At 40.5% G+C, this 23,676-nt stretch overlaps 1 long non-coding RNA gene across 1 annotated transcript in view; it reads right to left on the bottom strand.

Annotated features, from left to right (window-relative positions):
• Positions 1-23,676, bottom strand: part of LOC107532444 (uncharacterized) — a 219,773-nt gene that overhangs the window by 30,615 nt on the left and 165,482 nt on the right. The window lies entirely within an intron of this gene.

Genomic DNA, 23,676 nt, shown 5'->3' with positions numbered 1-23,676 from the left:
TTGTGCCTAGCACACAGTAAGATCTCAACTACGGCTTATTTTTTATTTTATTTTTTTAGATATGTTTTTTAAATTGATTTTTAAGAGAGAGAGAGAAAAAGGGAGAGAGAGAAACATCGATGAGCGAGAAACCATCAATCAGCTGCCTCCTGCACACCCCCTACTGGGGATCGAGCCTGAAACCTACGCATGTGCCCCGACTGGGAATCAAACTAGCAACCTCTTGGTTTATGGGATGATGCATAACCAACGGAGCCACACCGGCCAGGGCCAAGCTTCATTTGATTCAGATATCCTCAGTTAGAAACTACCAATGTGTTGTGAACTTGGGGGACAGACAAGCTATCCTGGGGACATGCCATCTCTGAATGGCAGGGGGAATCATGACCCGGTGAGCACAGCCTGCACAAGCGACTACCCCATTCTGCTAGCAGACAGAAAATCATCATCATTAAACTATAGATTTCATCTCTGAAATGATACGCCCCAGCCCCATTTCAGGGCACCCTACAGAGATACACTCACTCCTGGGAGACTTCCTATGGGGTGATTAGGCCTTTGCTTCCTTTCCCCTCAAATCTCCTCCACTGGCTCACCAAGGGGCTTAAATTCTAGTCAGTAATCACACATTAGAGCAATGTCTGTAGGTGTGGTCCACAGACCACCTAAGTCAGAAGGATTCAGGTGATTGTTGAAAATACAGGTTCAAAAGCCTAAATGCAAATATATAATATCAGAATCTCTGGGGTACAAAAATCTCCATTTTCACAAGCTCTCATGTGATTCTTATATCCAGGAAGGCCTGAGATCCATAGCTTTAGTTTTCAAAATGCTCTTATATATACGGGGGTGGCAAAAGTAGGTTTATAGTTATTTGTATGAAGAATAATACATTAATTAATTAATAATAATACAAGAATACTCACAACTGTAAACGTACTATTTCCCACCGCCTGTATTACCCCTTTTAACACTTACCTCAGTGCTGCTATTAGCCTGGTTCTCACTAGCCTCATTTTGAAATAGAAATAGAAATACTGTATTAATTTCTTTTCTTTTTTAAGTATATCTTTATTGATATCAGAGAGAGGAAGGGAGAGGAAGAGACAGAGATAGAAACATCAATGATGAGAGAGAGTCATTGATCGAGCCCGCAACCCGAGCATGTGCCCTGACCGGGAATCGAACCCCGATCGCCTGGATCCTAGGTCGATGCTCAACTGCTGAGCCATGCCCAGCTGGGCTGTATTAATTTCTTAGTGCTGCTTTAAGAAATTACCATACACCTATTGCATTAAAACCATATAGTTTATTCTCTTTATAACCTTGAAGGCCAGAAGTCTAATCAAGCTGTAGGCAGGCTGGCTTCCTCTGGAGGCTCCGGGAGAGTCCATCCTTCGTCTCTTCCAGCGTCTAGAGGCCACCTCGCCAGTGACCGCATCACTCTGCCCTCCGCTTTGGTCCTCCCCCTTCCTCCTCCCACTCTGTTTTCCTGCCCCCCTCTTCTACGGATTCCTGTGCTGACACTGAGCCTACCTAGATAATCCAAGATAATCCCATCTCCGATCCTAAGGCAGTCACAGCTGCATTCCAGGTAATCCCATTTGCCATACAAGGTAACATTCACACGCTCCAGGGGGTAGGATGTGGGCAGCTCTGGGGCATTGTTCAGCCTCCACAGGCACTAAATGGCTCGCTGAGATCCGGAGCTGGTGAGTGCCAGAGCAAGAATGCCAGCCAAAGACTTGATTTCAAATGGAAATGGCCACATTAAACCTTGTTTTCTATCGACACGTTATCGAGCACTGGCTCCTCACATTAGCTTCAAGTTGATTGGGGGCAGGACAGGGCAACCTGAAGCACAGGGAAAGGCCACTCCCAGGTGGGATGCCACAGGGAGATTCCCAGGCTTCCACGAGGCACCTTTCAGAGGGCATCTGGAAGGACGAAAGGGGCTAGAGAACCACCCAAAACTTTAGCTAACCTGGGGCAGGGCTCAGATGCAATGCCACCAGCCTGTGGAACTTTTGCATTTATTAGAGATGAGCCCTCTTCAGACTGCAAATTGGAGAACTGAGGATACCCAGGACTGCACAAGGGGGCTTGTAATCTTTCTACGCCCAGACCAGCAGCACTGGCTGCACCTTGTTAGAATGCAGAGCCTCGGGCCCCACCCCAGACCAAAATCCACATTTTAAGAAGATTCCCAGGTGATTTGCATGCACATGAAACTTCAAGAAGCGTTCACTTTTATCACAGCCTATTGCCTCATGCACTCGGGAGAGTGAAGCTGTTGATACATTTCAGGCCCAGGGCATCATTATTTTCTGAAACTGGTCATTCTTAAAGGGATGCTGTGAACTCTACACAGGCTGACTGATGTAAAACAGAGGAAAGCTCTGAGTCCAAATGCCCTCAAGGTTATCTGCTGTAGAATCAGGATAGATATTGGGTTCATTAAAAGAAACAATTTCAAGCCAGAAAGGACAAGAGTCAAGGACGTCCTTTGAACATAGCTTCTGTTTGATCTTGGAAAACATCCAAGTATGATCTTACAGCTACAGTCATGCAATGCTAAAACCCACTGCTGAGTCAGAATAAATGGAAAGGAAATGTAAATGTCACCTGAATACAATCTAAGAATGTATGTCATCCAAAGGTTAGCACATTAATAGAAGACAAGATGTAAAATACGGGAAGTCATTATGAAGCTTTATTCACTTATTTTTTGAAAAATCAATTACTTAAAAAAGTTATAAATGAATTTGTTCTGATTTGGTTAAGCCAGAATAGGTATATTTATTCACTCAACTGGGCAAACATTTGTTGACTGCCTTCTATGTGCCAGGTGCAGTAGATATAAACAAGACACAGTATTTGCTCTCAAGAAATTCATAGAAGAAACACGCAGGCTTGTTTTGTTTTTAACAATACAACACAGGGTAATAAGTATAGGGTAGTAAGTCCAGAGTAATAGGTACAGGGTAATAAGGCGCAATCTCTATAATTAAAGGAAGCATATGTTGTTCACCTGAAAAATGAACTTTTCCTCCCAGTGAAACAAAAGGAATTTATTATTTTTAATGATGCTCTTTACATGACTTTCTCCATGAGAGCAAAAACTGTAATACTAAATCTTTATTCAACAGTGGCCTAATTTAATTCTGAGGGAGAATTTCAAGAAGCTGAAGGACTGGGAAACTGATAAGTCCCTCAGACTTAGTCTTGGAAACTGCTTCAAGTAAGCTTCCAGCAGGTCTCAGCTCATAGTCAGACTAGCTCCTGACTTCTCTGGAAGTGCTGGTAGTCTATGTCATTAATTAAAGAGCGCTCCATGTTGCTCTTTAATTAAGTGCCAGGATGTTGTCAGAGTTAACTTTCTGAGATGACAATTTCTTTAGAAACCCAATTTTTGCCCAAGTAAAAGATCATTTCCATGTTAGTTAGGTTTGCTCGGGAAGCAAGGGCCAGAGCGGAAATGTTACAAGGCTGGCCTAACGAGAGCTGGAATGTTGAATCTCTCTCAGGGTCAGTGTTTCCACATTTCTATGACCTCGCCTTAGTCCTAGTGACATAGCCATCATCTCACCCTTCCTGGTTCCTGCTAACAACTGGTCTCCTAAGCCTCTTCTATCTTTACTTCTTTTATATTTCTGTTGCTTCCATCCTTTCTCTCTGTAAGTGCCACATTCAACATGCGCTTCAGAGGGAGAGGATTTGATTGAATCGTAGCCACCCAGTATGGAGCACCCTTATTAAGTGAATGAGGTACCCACAGAGACTTAAAAGTAATTACTCTAGAGTCAGACAGAAAGAAAGACCCTGGGTTCAAGCCCCAGCAACTCCAATTACCAGCCAGTGACATGTGACCTGTTACGAAACCTCTGTGATGTGGGCTGGTCATGGGTGATTACTGAGAACTTTTGCATCCTGTCAGGACTACATGTGTATTCTTATTAAGATGCATTTGATAATATTCCTGTCAAACTCATAGAACTGTTGTGAAGTTTAAATAAAACAACCAAGTGAAGGCCTCAGCATAGTGTTTGACTCACAAAACGTGCTCATTAAATATTTAGCTTTTATTACTACATTCAGCTCCTGACAATTACTTTTGACAGGATTTCTGGATCAATCTGTTTTGGCCAGGTAATAGGGTCACATAACACTGGTCCTGGTAACTGTGGATGCAAGGAACCATCTTTTCTCCTAAATGGACAATCAACATGGTATTCGCTTAGTGTTTTACACATTGTTCAGGAAGATGCCATTTCTGCATGAAATGGGATGCATTTAGCATCATAAGCCTGGAAGATATGGTTTGGGCTTTAAATAATTAAAGATGTTATTACAAACTATCCTCTTTGACCGTTAAAGAAAAGAACCACTAAAATAGCATTCTGAGAGACTTCCAGGATTTATCTACTTTTCTTTCCCAATCATTTTCTAGATATAAATCTTGATGCCGCAGCAAGATTAGAAGCTTGAGAATAGAAAACCATATAACTTAATTTCTTTTTATTTCCCCAAGTTCCCAGGCAAATAAATAAAAGAGTCTCAAAAAGCACTTGTGATCTGTCTTGAAAACAAACATTTGCTCAGTGGTAAATGGAAATAACCTGCATTTTTAAAAACAATTTTCAAGGTATGACTAAAGCAGAAATTCTCTTGGAGTCCTTGGAAAATGCTGTGCTCTCCTCTCCCTATGCGTCCCCCCCACTACATTTATCACAGTGGTTCAGCAGATCTCTACGATTGCTTAGAAAACAAGAGAGACTCAGGTCATTTCCATTTTTGTGTGGCTTCTGCATTATTTGTAAGATAATTAAAAAGATATATACAAATATTAATTAATAAAGGAAATATAACAAAAATAATTTTAATGGTCCATTTACAGTGTTTCTGTAGTTTAAATTTTTCTCAAAATTAAAGGACAAAGAAAAATACCGTAAAATAAACATATTAACTCACTGTGTACTACAGATGGTGCGGGCTGGCAATGAGATAAGCATGTTTAAGTTGTAGGATCTTCGACAATGTCTTTGAATCTTGTCAGTGTCTCTGCAACTATATGTGTGTTATTTGTAAACAATGTCTTGAGGTCCATCCCTGACTCCCAGCCAAGTGTAAGAATTTCATCAGCTGCTTCAGGAGTAGTGTCTCCTTGTAATGTTCAGAATTTGAAGGTCCTTAGATGTTTCTTGGCCAGCCCCATTCTCCCACCCACCTTTCTTCTCCCTCCCTCTTCCCCTACTCTACCAACATCGGCTTCTATATTCAGTGAAAACGGGTCAACATTTTTAATAATCAGCAAAGTGATCTAAAATTTCTAAAGCAAATCTATACTCCAACCCCTCCTTGTATTCTAAAAGCTGTGCCGCGCAGAGGGCCTTGCTCCTATGGGAGCATGTTATAGGATCCTTCAAGCTCCTATAATAAATCTTAATCCATTTTATCTCCTCAGCCAGAAATCTTGGAGCCCCTTTTGTTCTACCCCTTCTCTTTTCTCCCTCTCATTATCAATCTGACATCAAGCTTTGTCGATTCTTTCTTTAAAGTACTGATTTTTATTTTGGGGGGGTAATAGACCCCTATAGAATAAAAAAAATTGAGTAATAGGCACTTTACAGTATAGTTGTTTTGTTGCTTTGTTATCTCAAGAAGGTTAAGTAATTTGTCTACGTTTTGAAAGCTAGTAAGTGGTAGTGATGGTGTCTGAACCTAGATTTTCTAACTTCAATGTCAGTGATCTTAAAACATTCTGCTAGCCCTGGCTGGTGTGGCTCAGTTGGCTGGGCATCGAGCCCTGCTCAGGAAAGGTCCCCAGTTTGATTCCAGGTCAGGGAACACGCCCAGGTTGCAGGTTCAATCCCTGGTAGGGGGTGTGCAAGAGGCAGCTGATCAGTGTTATGCTCTCACATCGATGTTTCCCTCTCTCTCCCCCTTCCCCTTCCTCTCTCTAAAAATCAATACACTGTTCTTTGAAGAAAAAAACAAGTACTCTGCTATATTTCCCATTCAGAGGTTAGTGAAACCTATAAAACTTACTGTCCATAGAAAAATACATAAAGTTTAAATTTGAGGGTTCAAAAATCCTAAAGTTTATCCTTGAATCCCAAAATGGATCCATGGTCCACAGATTAAGAAATTTTGCTTTAACGTATATCTTGGTTCCACTTTCCCCCCCCATTCCCATTGCCATCGCCCATGCCTGGGCCCCTCACAACGTTTACCCCTTTCAGTCTATTCTGCTGCCAACATAATCATCCTGAATTCTGCTTTCATCATCTCATGCCTCTGTTGAAACATCCACAGCAATGGTGAAGGTGAATCTTTGCATGTTTTAATCATTTACTTAACAATTGATAATTTTTTAGATGCTGTCTTATCCACTATACTGTAAAATCCATGGAAGGCAGGGATAATGCCTTTTTTGTTTATCACAATGCAGCAATTCTTAAGCACACAATAAATATTTGTTGCTTGACTAGGTTTTTGAATACTCTCCCCTATGAAAAGGGGGAACATAAATTGCAGAGAAATTTGCCAGTGTATTTATGTGCATAGGAAAACTGCTGGGAAATACAAGTTATGTTCATAGTAGATATCCCTGAGAAGTGGGATTACAGAGGGCTTTTATTTTCTAGGTCATCTAAATAAAACCCCAGCTCCAATGTTCCCTTTAATCTTCAAGGTATCTCTTCCTTCCTTCCTTCCTTCCCCCTCCCTTGGCTTGTCTTTTAAAAGGTCCTTCAATGTCTGGTCCCATCTAGCTTGATCTCCCTCTGCTCTCTCGTTAGAAAGATCTCCTCCAGTTAATTTATCAACCACCCATGTGAACAATGTCAATTGAGAGCTCATGACTTGTCTGGCATGTGGAGCAGGGAAACACATACAAACAACTCATTACAATGCAGTGTGGTTAGTCCTGCATTACAGACACATATAAAGGCCGTGGCGGTGCAGAGCAGGGAGGGACTGACCTTCGCCAAGGTGCCGAGGGAGCAGGGGAAGGCTCTGGGAAAGGAAATCATATTTGAGCTGAACCTTGGAAAGGGATTTAGCCAGGCAATTAGTAGAGGAAAAATATTCTAGGCAGAGTGAGCAGCCCATGAATAATGTCATGAGGTTTATAATTTCACAGGAAATACATGTGTGTATTTCACATGGGGTGAAATACTGTGTGTCTGAACCACGGCGTCCCCAGGCAGGACAGACTTCCAAACCCAGACATCTCAACTCTTGCTTCCTCTGGTAAGTCTTCCTGGATGCTCTTGGTGCCCTGTGGGCTCTCCCTTCTTGTAGACCTTGTGCTCCCTTATTTGGCACTTGAGTCAAGACTTCTATTTTTATTCTCTTATACAGTATTTCCCCCGTGTGGTTTGCCTCATTCTTAAGAGCAAAGACTATACCTTATGTTTGTTTCTCTAGTCTAATCATCAGACTAATTAATGTACTCATTGGTGCATAGTAGGTTCTTAAAACTCATTGCTGATTGATAGGTAGTCCTTTAGCTTCTATGTTTTCAGTTCAAGGTTCTCCGAAGAGCCACACAAAAATGGTCATTTCTAAAGGTGACCGACCGGAGCAATTTGGTGTGAGTACTCACCACTGGGATGAATACCGGTGTGCAATCACCCCAGACCATCTCTGGAATCTTCTCTCCCAGTGAAAAGGGCAGGCCCACTGCTAGTGCAGAACAGAGTTTCTGTAAATAAGGCCTGCTGCGGCCCGTCAGGCCTTTCAGCACTGACTGAGGAGCTTGCAGTGTTTACTGAACTCCCGAGGTCACTGAAGTCAGGAGTAATCTCTCAGGCCCCGTGAATCTCCAGTGTTTGAAATAATCACCAATGTGTAACAAATCTCTGGGCTCTGGAGGTTTAAGCCACACAGATGTGTTGCTTCAGAAGAATGATGACAGATGTGACTGCGCCCTTCAGTCATTCAGCCCGCACTCCGGGGATACCTGCCGTGGCCAAGGCACCAAACTGGGCTCTTGCCCTGTGACCCACCTTCTACGTCCTCACTGCTCTATGTCAGTGAAAAATGGACTATCTCACTCACACAAACACCTGGAAGGTCTACAAATGCAAATTAAGGGAGTATTTTAGTGATTAAATGTATCAAAGGAAGTTACCCATTGGCGCGAGTAAGGATAAAGACTTGAGAGTCTTTCTATCTTTCCTCCTTCCCTTTCCCTCCTCCTTTCCTTTCCCTCCCTCCCTCCCTCCCTCCCTCCCTCCCTCCCTCCCTCCCTCCCTCCCTCCCTCCTTCCTTCTTTCCTTCCTTCCTTCCTTCCTTCCTTCCTTCCTTCCTTCCTTCCTTCCTTCCTTCCTTCCTTCCTTCCCTCCTTCCTTCCATCCTTGCTCCCTCCCTCTCTTCCTTCCTCCCATCAATAAATGTTTATAGGGAACCTATAATGTATCAGATACTATACCTGAAACCAGAGAAAGGATAATAAAAAATAGACACAAAAGACATAAATTTCCAGTTACAAAATAAATAATTATGGGAATGTAAAGTAAAGCATGCTGACTAGTTAATGATACTATATTGCATCTTGGAAAACTGCTAAGAGAGTAAATCTTAAAAGTTCTCATCACAAGAAAAAAAGTTATAACCATGTATGTGACAAATGTTAACTAAACTTATGGTGATCATTTTGCAATATATATAAATATCAATTCATTACATTGTACACCTGAAACCAAATGTTATATGCCAATTACACCTCAATTTAAAAAAAGAGAGAGAGAGAGGCTCTGGCAGGTGTGGCTCAGCTGGCTGGGTATCATCCTGTGCACCAAAAGGTTGCTGGTTCAACTCCTGGTCAGGAAACATGCTCAGGTTGCTGCCTTGATCCCTGGTAGGAGACGTGCGAGAGGCAGCAGATAGATGTATCACTCTCACATTGATGCTTCTCTCTCTCCCTCCCTCCCTCTCCCTTCTTCTCTCTCTAAAAAAAAAAATCAATAAAAAATCTTAAAAGAGAGAGAGGGAAGTTCTGCCCATTTGGAATAGAAATAGCTTGTGCACAGAAGGCAGAGTCATCTAGAGCTTTACATTTACCATCCTTCACTAACTACTTAAAATGATCAAGATATTTTGAGTAAATTATATATGCCCATTACTTGAAAGTGTGTGCTTTACTTGGATGATGACAAGTGTTTAGAACAGGGGATCTGGAATTAAAAGGCTCGGGGTCTCCTTTGCCTTGTATTAGGTATGTAAGCTGAGAAAATCATTTCCTTCTTTGTGCCTCAGTTTCCTTATCTATAAAGTTGGCAGAGTGTTAGTGCCTAATTCCTGGGAGCTAGGGAATAGCCTGTAAGATAACTCTCTGTGCCTTTCTCCCTCCCTCAATTGCCTTTCCCATTTCCCCATCCTATTTTCCTTACTCCCACTTATCTTTGAAACACTTCATGTAGGAAGTCTCCCCGTCTGTCCCTGATGGTGCTGGGGACTCTCCCCCCCAGCCCCCACCGTGCCCACCCAGGCTTTTATATGCAACAACCACGTGATATCATTAGGCAGAAACGCAGAGCCTGCGTCTAATCCACGCGCTCAGCACCTAGCATAGTACCTGGCCCGTAACCAGTGCTCAAAAAATCCGCTGAATAAATGAATAAAAATATGTTGGGAAAACGCTTCATAAATTCCAGAGTATTAAACAAAAGTAATATATTGTGGTCACCATTATGCTTCTCGTTCAAGCGGGACTCAATTCATTTTTATAAAATACAAAATTTATTTTGGCCTAATTCTGCTCACTAACATATCAGACCTGTCCTTCTGGGCTTAGAGGAGAACTGGACTTTCTGGAAGGTGCGACTAACCATGCGATTGTGTCAGCCAGTGAAATGTATGGCGCGGTCATTTCCACGTGGCAGCATTTTGTGGCCAATGTCTTGCCTACACTGGTGGTGACAGAAGCGCATTTAGACATTGACCCCGAAGCAGCCCAGCACGGTGACCGTGCACCGCGTGGGGAACAGCTGTCCGCAGAGACACAGGCCAAAAGCGGACTTGGCGTGACTGAGCGACAATGTGTATTCTAGTAACCCTCTGAGATGCTACCATTTTTTATTACCACAGCATGATCTAACATACCAGACTGATAAAGTCACCAAAACTAACTTCTGGGGGGAAAATATGTGAATTTTCTGGAAACATGGTAATAATCAAAACCAAAAGCATGAAGAAAAAACTTGTCTGAAAAGTATATATCTGAGGGTCAAAACATAATACAAGGGCTCTCGTTTACTTTATAGGGGTCTTAAGACTCTAACTTGAGTCTACTCAAAATCTAAAGAAATTTCTCTTATAGTCCGTGCTGAAGCTGAGACCAAATCCCATGCTTACACCAGAAGGAAATTATATGCACCAAAATACTTTTTAAATAAGGCATTTGGCATAAGTTGTTTTAAAGAAATGTGTTTTAGATATTCCACCAACATGATCACTGTTAACATGGTTACCCATGTATATATTTCACAAACATATACATACACACACGCAAAGCACACGAAATATATTTACGGTTTAACAAAAAGTATAAAGTGAAACTGGCATCACCACTACTCTGGTCAATAAATAGTACGTTGCCAAGACTGGAAACCACTGGCCTGGCTTTTTGGAATGATCACTTTCTTATTTCCCTTCTAGTGTTACTACTGAGCCTGTTTTAAAATGTGTTCTATCATCCGACTGCTCCATGGTGGAGAGATTAATCAAAGAACTTAGATGCATATATACATGACCTATGGACACAGACCATAGTGTGGAAAAGACCTGGGGGAAGGGAGGGGAAGGGGTGGATGCCGGGTGGAAGGGATCAATGGGGGGGGGGGGCATCTGTAATACTTTCAACAAGAAAGAAAAGAAAATAAAATAAAAATAGTTATATCATATATTGTGCACCATTTAAAAGCATACAGTTTAGTGAGTTTTGCAAATGTCTATACCTATATTACCACCACTCCTGTCAAGATATAGAATTTCCATCACCCCCCCAAAAGTTTCCTCATGTCCCTTTGCAGTAAAGCCCCCAGTCCCAGTCCCAGGCCCCTGCTAATCTGCTTTCTATCACTATTGGTTAGTTTGGCCTTCGGTAGACTTTTGTATAAATGGAACCACACAGTATATACTGGCTTCTTTTACTGAGCATAATTTATGTCTGATTTTGAACAGTGCATAAACAGAATCATAATGTATGTTATGATTCTTTTGTGTCTTGAATTTTTGTTCAACATTATGCTTGTAAAATTCATCCACAAACTTGCATGTACCTATAATTCATTCATTTTTATTGCTGTATATAAAACATTGTATGACTATAGTATAATTCATTTCTCCATTCTGTTATTAATAGACAGTGGCTGTTCTATAGCTCCACTGCCGTCATGTATTGATTTTGTAAGCAGATTTTTACATCCAGCTAACTTGCTAATCCTTCTTATTAATAACAACTCCTTGGTGTGGCTCCGTGCATTGGAGTGTCACCCTGTACACCAAAGTTTCACGGGTTCGATTACTGCTCAGGGTGTGTACCCAGGCTGAAGGCTCAGTCCCAGGTCAGGGCATGTGTGGGGAGCAACCAAAGGTTTCTCTCTCACATTGATGTTTCTCTCTCTTTCTCCCTCTCCCTTCCTCTCTCTAAAACCAATGAAAACACATCCTCAGGCGAGGATTAAAATAATAATAATAATGATAATAGTAATAACAACTCCTCTGTAGATTCTTTTGAAGATTCAGAGCATATATTCATATTATCGGTGAATAATGATAACCTTTAATCCTTAATAATCTCTATTTTTTGCTTGTTTAACTGCTCTCACAAGGACTGCTAGTACAAATATTGATAGCAGCGTCCCTGCACTATTCCTGATTTCAAGGAAAAGCTTTTTAATCATTAGGCGTGATTATTAGGTCTAATGTTTACTGAAGATTTTTGTGGTTATTCCTTATCAGAATTTCTTTACAAGAATTAAGTTCTCTTTCAACTGCAGAAGTTTTAGGAGGAAAAATCATAAATTATGTAAATTTGCTAACAGTTTCAATATAATTGGAAAAGAATTTTATCATATACTTTTTCTACAACTACTGAGATGATCATAGGAAGTGATAGTCTATTATATTAGATTAATATTCTATTATTAAACCAGTCTTTCATTCTTGATATAAACCAATTTGGTAATAATATCTTATCCATTACATATTTTGTTTATTTTTGTTTACATCCAACTTCATGAGTAAATTAGACTGTAATTCTCTTTTCTCATACTCTCCTTGTCAGGCTTCGGTTTCAAAGTTTTGCTAATCTCTTAAAGCCATAGGGGAGTGTACTCGCTTTTAAAATTTCAATCTTGTGTAAGATTGGACTTATTTTTTCCGTGAATGTTTGGTAGAACTTACCAGTGAACCCATCTGAGCCAGAAATTTTCTGTGTGGGAAACTTTTGCGTACATATTTAAATTTAGATTTTTCACTTCTATTCCTTTTTGAGTAAATTGGTAACATTTTTTCTAGGAATTGCCCTGTTTTTCTAAATTTTAAAATTTATTGGTATGAAGTTCTTCATAAAAGTTCCTATGTTAACATTTAATAGCTCTAGCATTCTGCAGTGTTCTATATACTTCGATTAAACCCACTTTGCTCATTATATTCTACAAATCTGCTGTGTTCTTGCCTTTTCTGTTGGTTGGTGCATTTGTTCACTTATTGAGATAAGTGGATTAAAATTATCCACACTATAGTTTTGTGTATTCTCTCTGAGTGTTCGAATCTGAGCTTTACATATTTAGAGGATATGTTTATTGATCATTGCATATACTTTTATATTTGTTAGATATTCTAAAGAACTGGATATATTTATCAATATGAAATCATCCTCTATCTTTAGTAGTTGTTTTGTCATAAAGTTTCTTTTTTCTGATATTAATGTAGCTGCATCAACCTTCTTTGGTAGGTAATTTTGTAAGGTATATCTTTTCTAAAACATTTACCTTAGATTTTAGATGTGTCCCCTGAAAATAGTAGCCTGACTATCTTTGCCTTTTAACTGCATTCTTTTTTTCATTTATAAATAATACAACTACTGATATATTTGGATTTAACAATATAATTTCTCATTTCTAATGCATATTCCTTATTCAGTGTTTTTTTTTCCTTTCCTTCCTTTCTTACCTTTTGTTGATCAATAGAATACTTTTATTACTTCACTTTTCCCCTACTGGTTTTCAATTTATGCAGTTCATTTCTATTCTGTTCATGGTTAACCTAGAACTGTGTTCTCTAATACAGTAGCCACTAGTCGCATGTGGCTATTTATATTTTAATTAGTTAAAATTAAATAACATTAAAAATTTAGTACATCAGTCAGAGGAGGCACATTTCAAGGGCCCTAAAGCTGTACCCATCTAGTGGTTACCACACTGAGCAGTATAATGGGACATTTTCGTCACCTCAGGAAGCTCTATTGGAGAGAGTTGCTTCACAAAGTACAGTACATGCACAATATTCATATACATCAAAGTCCAAAGTAAACCAACACCTTGACTTTCCTCCTTGATAATTCAAGGATTTTAGAACATTATATATAACTCAATTGAACACATCCCAATTTGTATATTGTGATGGCTGCATAGGTTAATTCATTAAAAAATCTCACTAGGACATATTATTCGAGTTTATACAGTTAATATTTTTTCCACGTGCCCATATTTTTTCACTTTTTTAATTCTTCATCCCTTCTATGGTAGTGATAAATTTTCTTTGTTTGCTTGCAAATATCTTTACTTTACCCTTATTCTTAAAAGACCTTTTTACCGGATGTAGTGTTCTAGGTTGTCAGGCAGTTAATTAATAAAAAATATTTTGCTAACTTTGTCATCTTTCATCAAAGTTCATCAAAATTTGCATTTTAAAAATATTGCGACTGTACATAGGCACACTGCTAGGGTTTGAGGACTGCCACAGCTCTATGCCCTAGAAACAGGGGGGCGGCCACTCCAAGCCCCCGCAGGAGGGGGGCTGGGAAGAGACGCTGTCTACCGGCTCCCGCTCACTTCTGCAAACTGAACAAAACATGTCATCACATTGCCCAAGACTGAAACCACCCTCAATATTGGAAAGAAACTGTGGGCGCCCCCCCCACACACACACACACGCACACGCCTGAATGTATCGCTCCTATAATCAGGCACAGGCTCTCCTGATCTGCAGAGGGTTTGGTAAGGGTGGAGTTCCAGTACTGGTGACTTTCAGGGACAAGTGGATTGACCTCATTTTTAGAAACTGCTGCTGGGTGAGACTCCTGTTGATTGGCTGACAGTCAGAGGCATGTTCCTTGGAGTGAGTCTCTGGCTAACTTTCGGGAGTGAGTGGCTGAGGCTGTTTGGCTGACTTTCAAAGGGCGTTCATTGAAGCAAGTTGCTCTTCCTGAACAGGGGTTTCAAACCAGTTCTGATAGCTTCTTGCTACTACAGCTACAGAACAACCAGGTTTTCCTTAGGAGTCTGGAAACCTTTCTTTATTCTCATTTCCAAGGCCCTCGCTGGGCTTAACAAGACATTGATGTAAATGAGGAGCCTTAACATTTAAATTTCCTTAACTTCATGGTAAATCTATCTCTGTGGCCAGGATAACCACTATTTCACCTTTACCGCAAGAATGTAGCCCTTCAGTTTCCTGTTTATGGAGGGGGGCATTTTTCAGGTTCCCTAGCTCAAATAGAAGACAACAAATTCTATCCCATTGAAATGCAAGGCTAACAAAACCAAGGCCCATCTATAAAACAGAACTGCAACAACAGAACAGTCATGTAAAAAAAAAGAAAAAAAATGAATCTAGACACACACCTTATACTCCTTGCAGAAATTAACTCAGTATGGATCACAGATAGTCATTCATGTAAAATGCAAAACTATAAAACTCCTGAAAGATAACAGGAGAAAACCTAGATGACCTTTGGTATGGTAATACCATTTTAGATAAAACACCCAAGACACAATCCATAAAAGAAATAATCTATAACCTGGACTTCATTAAAATGAAAAAGTTCTGCTCTGTGAAAGGCAATAGCAAGAGGATTAGACGACAAGCCACAGCCTGGGAGAAAATATTTGCAAAAGACATCTGATGAAGGACTGTTGTCCAAACTATACAAAGAACTCTTAAAACTCAACAGTAAGAAAATGACCAACCAGTTTAAAAATGGGCCAAACACTTTAATAGATACCTCAACAAAGAAGATATACAGATGGCAAATAAGTGTGTAAAAAGACGTTCCCTATATATCACATGCCTATTAGAATGACTGAAACCTGGAACATGGACAACACCACATGCTGGCAAGGATGTGGAGCGAAAGCAACTTTCATTCACTGCTGGCAGGAATGCAAACTGGTACAACCACTCTGGAAGACTAGTTGGAGGTTTCCTACTAAACTAAACATACTTGTACCATAGGACCCAGCAATCACACTCCTGGTGTTTACCCAAATGAGTTGAAAACTCATGTCCAGACAAAACCAGCACATGGATGTTTACAACAGCTCCATTCATAACTGCTGACGCTTGGAAGCCAAGATGTCCTTTAGGAGGTGAATGGGTGAACAAACTTGGATACATACAGATATGGAATATTATTCAGTACCAAAAAAAGAACTTTCACGCCATGAAGAGACAAAGAGGGAGCTTAAATGCATATTCTTACATGCATATTACTAACTTAAAGAAGCCAATCTGAGAAGGCTACGTAACGTATGATTCCAACTATATTACATCCTAGAAAAGGCAAAAGTAGGTTTAAAGTTGTGAGTACATGAAACGCAGAGGTTATTCTTGTATTGTTTATTAATTACTGTATTATTTTTATACAAATAACTAAACCTACTTTTGCCCCCCTCACCCTCCCCGTATAGAAACAATAAAAAGATCAGTGGTTGGCAGGGTTGGGATGGCAGGGGGTGGGGGTGATGGAGAAATGACTAGGCAGGGCACAGAGGGTTTTTAGGGCAATAAAAATACAACGTATGATATTATAGTGATAAGTGTATGTCATTATATATTTGTCCAAACCCACAGGATATACAACATAAGAGTGAACTCTAAGGGAAACTGTGGATTCCAGGTGATTATTATGTATAAATGTAGGTTCATCCTTGGTTTTAAAAAAAGTACCATCTAGCAAGTGATGTTGATAATGGGGGAGGCTATGCATGTATTATGGTAGGAGACATATGAGAAATTTCTGTGCCTTCTAGTCAATTTTACTGTAAACTCAAAACTGCTCTAAAAAATAAAATCTTAAAATTAAAAAAAAAAGAGTTCTGGAAATGGATGTTGGTGATGATTGCTCAACAATATGAATGTACTTAATACCACTGACCTGTACATTTAAAAAGAGTGAAGATGGTAAATTTTACATTATATGTATTTTACCACAATTTAAAAAAAAAATCTATGAGGTGGGGAGTGTCAACCCCAATAACCTAGTTGACTATTACTAGAAATGGAAGTTGGGAACTCACATTTATGCTAAATACCTGTAAAGCCATCTGGTCCAGGACTTTTGTTTGCTGGGAGTTTTTACTGCTTTGATTTCATATTAAAAACCTAGTTCTGTGCCAAGGATGATGTCATATGTTTTACATTTTACTTCATATAATTAGTAATAATTTAAGTAAGAGCTACTTGCTTATTTGGGAAGCAGTCACTAGCACTTACTATGGCCTTACTATGTAGGCACTGTAGTAGGTGGCGGAGATTCAACAGTAAAATCATTAGCTGAGTCCACGCCTGCGAAGGGCCGACAGTGGAGGGCCCTGGTGCAGGACGGAGCCCCCGCTGCACAGCGAGATGACGGGAGCAGAAGAGGAGCGCCTGCCCGGCTCCTGTGTTCCAGGCTTCCTGCTAACATTTGCACACATATCTCATTGAATTTCCCCAACAACTCTAAGAATTAGGAATCTTATCTCCATTTTACAAAGGATGACCTTAAATCTCAGATTTAACTTACTTGAGATTGCACAACTGCTAAGTGGTAGAGCTGAAATGCAAAGACCACGCCTGCTACCCCAGAGCCCATGCCCACGGCACACACGGGCTCCCGACACAGTTCTGAGGACCACGCTGCCTCAGGGCAGAGTTTCGCCGTGAATAAAGAAAACAGTACAGACAATACAGCGAGTTTTCTATTAAAAAAACAACTATTGTGTTCCATTAATAGGCTGCCCTCTATATTGCAGTTTGCCCCTTTTTACAGTTTGGTACTAAATGTTCTTTTCTTTTATGAACTGATGGGGATAATAGATGGCATTTGTCACTTTTTTAGGGTCACAATATCTAAACCCTATTCCTATGTTTGGACAATTCTGTGCTTTGTAAATCTTGGTGGGAAGCACAGTCTGCCTCCAAGGACACGAGCCCCTGGGCTACACTCCACTGACCGTAAGTTCACCCCAGAAGTGCACTCTAGACTTTGAACCAGAAACCAGCAGTATGAAGAAGGAAGGATCACCCAGAAGCCATTCTGGGGTGAATGGGGGCCATGGCAATGGCCATGTTGGGTCCCCAGGGCTATGTGTCAGCGGAGCCATCAGCAGCAGTGTGGTGATGTTAGAGTTAACCCAGGACAGTGGCTAAATATAATTCTGTATTATTTAGTTGTTAATATGGCCAAAGTTACAAGACTGACTCGGGTTACAAGTCTATCTTCTTAGCAAACCAGATTGACTACGTGTCTATGCCATTGCTTCCTCGGCTGCTGTGAAACATTTGATCCAGTTCACAACATAGATCAGCTCCTCTTTTTAAAAGATTAAAACAGCATGTAATTAATTAACTAATTACTTTATTGATTCATTATATTTACTTACTGAGTACAGCTATAGGTTTCCACCAAGCAAGACGCCTGGCATGCACAAAAGATACAAAGCTTCTCAATTATAAACCATTCTTTCCATCTCCCCTGCAACCACCATTAGTAGCCAACCACTGTGATTTCTCGTCTATGCTTTTGTAATTGCTCCCTAGCTAGTTTCTTTCTTTCTTTTTTTTTTACTCTTGCTCTTCTGCAATCCAGTTTCCATTGAGGAACTAGGGCATTCTTTTAAAACGTTAATTTGGTCCTATGACTGCTCTGCCACAAATCCTTCAACATTTTTCCAATATCCTTAACTTTAACTCCAAAGTTCTTAACACAACCTGGAAGCCCCCACGGTATCTGCCTATGTTTCTAATTTTATCCCACTCCTGCGACCTGCCCCATGTCCCAGTGTCCCAGACGTGCTGTCCCCTCAATTTCTAAATTGCTTTATCTCTTTCTTGACTCAAGGTCTTCAAATATATGATCCCTTCTGCCTGGAATGCTTTTCCTCCTACTGTCCACCTGGCTAATCCCTACTTATGCCTCCTATTTTAGATTTCACTTCCCAGAGACACCTTCTCTGACCACCCCAACTTAAGGCAGACCCCTGATTTACTCTCTCAACACATCTGAGTTTACTTTCATATTATTACACTCTGTAATTCTAGAAGAAATGCTCCAATTGCCTGGGCTGTTGACAGCACCTGAATAACTAACGTTATTCGAGATAATGGCTCCACATGCATTGCAGAAGTCCACTATGCTTGATTATTTCCTTCCCAGTGAAATTTTTAACCAAAATTTTAATAATTTATGAGGCTAGTAGGTATTTTGAAAATAACAACTACAAATGTATTTTTATAGAAAAATACCACCAAATCAACACATGAACTTGATAAAAATAACAGGAATGAGACACTTAGAATGGCATCTTCTGTCTGATGTTGGAGAAATGATCAATAACCTTGAATGTCTCTTACATTTTTCTCCTCCACCAAGTTAGCTCAGACTTTCATTATCTTGCTGGATTACTGCAAAGCCGCTGAAGAGAAATCTTTTTAAGCTCCTGTCTTTCCCCTCTTCAGACCTCACACTGTCTCCAGATCACACCACTGTCTTACTCAAGAGCTTTCAGGGACCCTCCACTACTGACCAAAATCAATGGCATTCAGGGCCCTGGTGTTCAAGGGCCTTCCTTTTAATGTGACCCAAACTCACTTTTCAAGCTTTTTTCCCAATCTCTCTTTGCATGTACTTCATGGCTCAATCAACTGGCTTGTTTGCTGTTACCCAAATTTCCCTCATGCTCCCATTTCTCTGAGCCTTGGCTGCAACCTTTCTGCTTTGATGACTGTTGTCTTAATCTGTTCAGGCTGCCACAAGAAGAATACCACAGGCTGGGTGACTTAAACAACAAACATTTACTTCTCACCGTTCTGGATTCTGAGACGTTCAAGATCAAGGCTCTGGCAGATTTGGCGTCTGGCAAGGGCTTGCCTTCTGGTTCATAGGTGGCCATCTTCTTGTTGTGTCCTCACATGGATAGCGCTTGGACAGGGCTGCATGAGGGAGGAAGTCCCTCACTGCATGAAAATGTCCCGAGGCGACAGTATAGGGGCCCCTATCCAGAAGGAGAGGAGGGCAAGGGAAATCCAAGGGGAGAGAAGGGCTGGAGAGGGGGTTTCTGTGACTAGGTCACATGTGTCTGGGAAGAAAGCTACAAAGGGCCATAGCAGCTTGGGGGCTTATACCCGCAACCCTATTTTATCAATGGCCAGCAGATGTAAGGCTTGGTTTCATAGGGTATGCAAAACAGGTAGGCTCTAAATGGATAAAAATATGCTTGTTTAGGCTATTTTTAAAATAACTGCATGTGTAAAGTTTTGAGACTGATGCTGGTAGGTTCTTGAACTAATAGATCTCAACCTTCAGTGAAGTAATAAACAAACTAGGGGTCAATACCCAGAGACCATCTTTGGCCCATTTATATAACTCAGTGGGGTGACTAGCAGTCAGTGCCACAGCAACCATTTGCAAATTGCATTAAGTATTAAACATTCACAATTTAGGAGCTATTCCAGCAAACAAGAAGACATTCTTTAGAATTACAAACCAGGAAAGAACAAAAAGGATTTGACTGGTGATGGCCATACTTGGGAATGAAGGATGGGGAGGCAACTGTTGGCTCAAATAAAGATATATAGATGTCCTACCATGTTTTTATTTAGAGGTAAAATCATCATTTATTCTTCCATTTCTCTCCCAAATAAATCCATGGGAACTCTAATCAGAGTTGATGCCCAAGCTGAATGTTGTCGAGTATGATGGGGAACAGAAGCCCTCAATGCTATGACCACACTCATGGTGCCCCTCTTGTGGCTGCTGTGCAGGTTTGTTTTCATGAATAGACTTCCCTTCCAAATGGAAGAGATGAAAATTAGTGGGTAAAATGTATTATTATCCCATGGCATGCTATACCACTAGAATTGTTTATGTAGTCACAATTAAAGTGTCCCACAATTAAAGTATAAATAATAAATTTATATTACTCCCCGCAGAGCACATCTTCTTTATTTTAATATATGAATCACCTGTTATCGGTGGAAGTGGGGTTCTTGGGGTACTGCTGGAATAAGAATTTCCAGAGGCCCCCACTGGAGGATGTTATTGTATAAAGCTTTATTTCTGTGGAATTACACCCCTAAGTTTACATGGTTCCATTTTCTCTTGTACCGCCAAGGAAGAAGTGTAGCTGGGGCTTCAGCAAGCTAGAATCAGAGCCAGTGTTCAGAGTTTCCTTTCCATGTTGCAGCAGAGTCCAGTCCATCATCAGGCTAGCTTAGCTTATATTTCCCATTGCAGTTCATGTTCTTCAGTCCATTGCATGAGAGGTCTGCAGGGCAACATGGCTTGGAGAGAACACAGGCAAAAGCAAGGAAGCCAAGAAAGAGAATTCCCTTGCTTGGGGGATAATGTATCCCCAAATTTTCATGGGTTTGCAATGGCCCTGTCTACTCTGGCCAATGATCTCTGTTCCCAGATTTGACTGACAGACAAGTACTTCCCTATTTCACTGCATATGCATCTATGTCCCCTTTGTTGGACTCCTTTCCCCAGTGTTTTTCAGAGAATGGGCCAGTGGTTCCCTGGGGAGTGTGAAATTGCAGCTTCTTGGTGAAGCTGCCCAAATGGCATGCCTATAATGTCTGGCTTCCCCCTTTGCTCCTTTCCTATTATGAATAATTAGCTAATTACAACAGTATTACTACAACTCAGATCCATTTCCTACAGTCCAGAGTTGACAAATACCCCCAATTATTTGTTTGCATGTAAGTCCAAAAGCACAGAAATTCTTTACAAAACGAGAGCTTAGCATATCACAAATTTACAAGTCCCTTAAGAAGTTTCTGAGACATGGGCCATAATATAAGATTTTAATTACTGCTTAATACTCCCTGAGATGTTTCCTAAGTTAGTTAATTCGAATAGGTAGTTTTAATCATGTGACCCTTCATATCTATGTTTTTGTTCAACAAATACTGAGTACCTGCTATGAGCTAGGCACTGGGCCAGAAAATGGGAACATGGCAGTGAGTAAGTTCAATGTAATTGCTTGCCCTAATGGTGTGGGGAATGATGCAGCCACCATAAAGCTGCCCCAAATTGAAGATCCTGACAGTGTAAGACAAAAAGAAGCAGTTTTACTGTTTTATTTTCTTCTGGTCTGGGCTCTCCTGGGGCTGGAACTGATTGACTTCAGTTATGAATCCTGCTGGAGAGAAAGTGCTTTTTTAAGGGGAATTGATAGCCCTGCAAACATATCACTAGTCTGAGGACTTGAGCTAAGCTCCAATTTGCTTCCTCAAGGTTCCCGGTCAGCCTCAAGGAGGCTGGTTCACGGAATCCCACATTCTGACTCATCAAAATATTCATTTGACCTTGAAAACATTCCTCTTGGTGCCATACAGCTAGAAAACAAAGTATTTGAACAAAATGTTTGCATCAGTGACTCCAAACTGACACAAACTCTGTAGGTGGTCTAGGCTGAGCAACCTCTTGAAGGCTCATTTTATCTAGTGCTTGCAGGTTTTTATTATTCTCTAAAAGATGACAAGCAGCATGTTACAGAACTGACATCTTTCAATTTACTCTTTTCTCACTACTTGCACTATTCCGCTTTCTCCCCCAACTCCCATCCCCACTCCTGCCATTACCAAAGAAGTGTAAATGAAAGGTTTCACATGAATAATTTTGGGGGGGCGAATGCTGTCTTTCTCATCAAACATTTTATAGTAAAGTCAAACTGTGTGCCCTGTTATGATCTTTTTAACACAAGAAAAAATAATTTTGATAAAGGTTAATGCCTCCTTAATATTTATATACTTGAATTATATTGAAAATGCATTTTTGGAATTCTGAAGTCTTGAATTAATATCACAACGTGCAAAGACTGTGTGACACCATTTGTAATTCATTAGCACATACATTACAATGTATGAGCATCAAATGTGGATGCTCTGTCAACTCCAGCAAACCTGGGAGTTTCATCCGAGTCTATTCTCTAGCACTTCAAGGTTTTGACTTGGATGTCCAGAGACAATTCCAAATGATTCTTGCAGATCAGGAATAAATTAATTCTCCAGCAACCTGCCAGGTATAATATACTACCCTGAGAGACATGCTTACCTAACAGCCATAGTCCAGTTTCTAGCAGATTTTAAACACCAGGCTGCCATAGTGTGCAGGAATTGTGACATGATTCTGGTAGATTGGAGACTGAATCTGCTGCACTGCACCCGGCACGTGTCTGCTCATAGTGAGTCTGCAGATAATTAACAGTCCCTACAACTCATTTTGAAATAAAGCCTATTTAACCCCACAGGCATCGTCAATGGGTCCTGGGATGGATAAAAATCTAACAGTGTCATAGGCGTCATAAGTTTGTCCTTTGCTGATGCTGAAACCCTCGGGAATATTTATGCTAATGACCTGATCTCCTGGGAACCTGAAAACCAGTCTCTGACTGACAGCTATACACAATGTCCGAAACAGTAATTGAATGGCTATATTTAGCTTGGCTATCACCTCATATACTTAAATCTTAGTTTCTAAAAATTTCCAAATCTCCAAAATTCCTTGGGCATCCTAGCATATTCGGTTCCCCTGAGTTGGAAAACTTTTGTTAAGGACTATAGCAAAGAAGTTGATGTTTTAAAATGCTTATGAGGATGTTTCAGGTTTTATTATTATTAATGAGAAAGCTGATTCATCTGAATTTTAGAATTGACAAGTCTACGTCATGTTTATTGTTAATCTCTGTGACCGAACTATTTAGAACTATAGGACAACATTTTTTACCAGTTGTGTAGTGCGTGCACATAAGTTTGTGTGTGTGGATGTGCATATGCATCCAGATTTTCCTGGAACACAGCAAATACACTGTTGGATGCACGAACGCAGTCTGCCTCTGTGATCGCTGTTGCTTGTGCAAGTCAAATTGTTCTTGCTTCCTCCCTTTGAACAATGACAGGCTGCTTTGTACTTAGCTCATCCCTGCAGTGGTGCTTCTTCCCTCCAGTAGTGTGTCAGGGACTACTAATTTCTATCTAATACCCATCTTATCCCCTCTACAGTAATACAATGCTGGGTTTTAGCTGGATACATTGCTGCCCACACATTTTCCAGTCTTCCTTGCAGTTAGGTGTGGGAAAATTACCTCATTTTAGACAATAAGACATAAGTGGACCTTCCTTGGACGCCTTCCATCAAGCTGCTGCCTGGAACACCAACTTGATGGCTTGGTCTTC

The sequence above is a fragment of the Miniopterus natalensis genome, chromosome 11 (genome assembly GCF_054644295.1).
Source record: "Miniopterus natalensis isolate mMinNat1 chromosome 11, mMinNat1.hap1, whole genome shotgun sequence".
Taxonomy (NCBI): domain Eukaryota; kingdom Metazoa; phylum Chordata; class Mammalia; order Chiroptera; family Miniopteridae; genus Miniopterus; species Miniopterus natalensis.
This window is presented reverse-complemented; position numbering and strand designations above follow the sequence as displayed.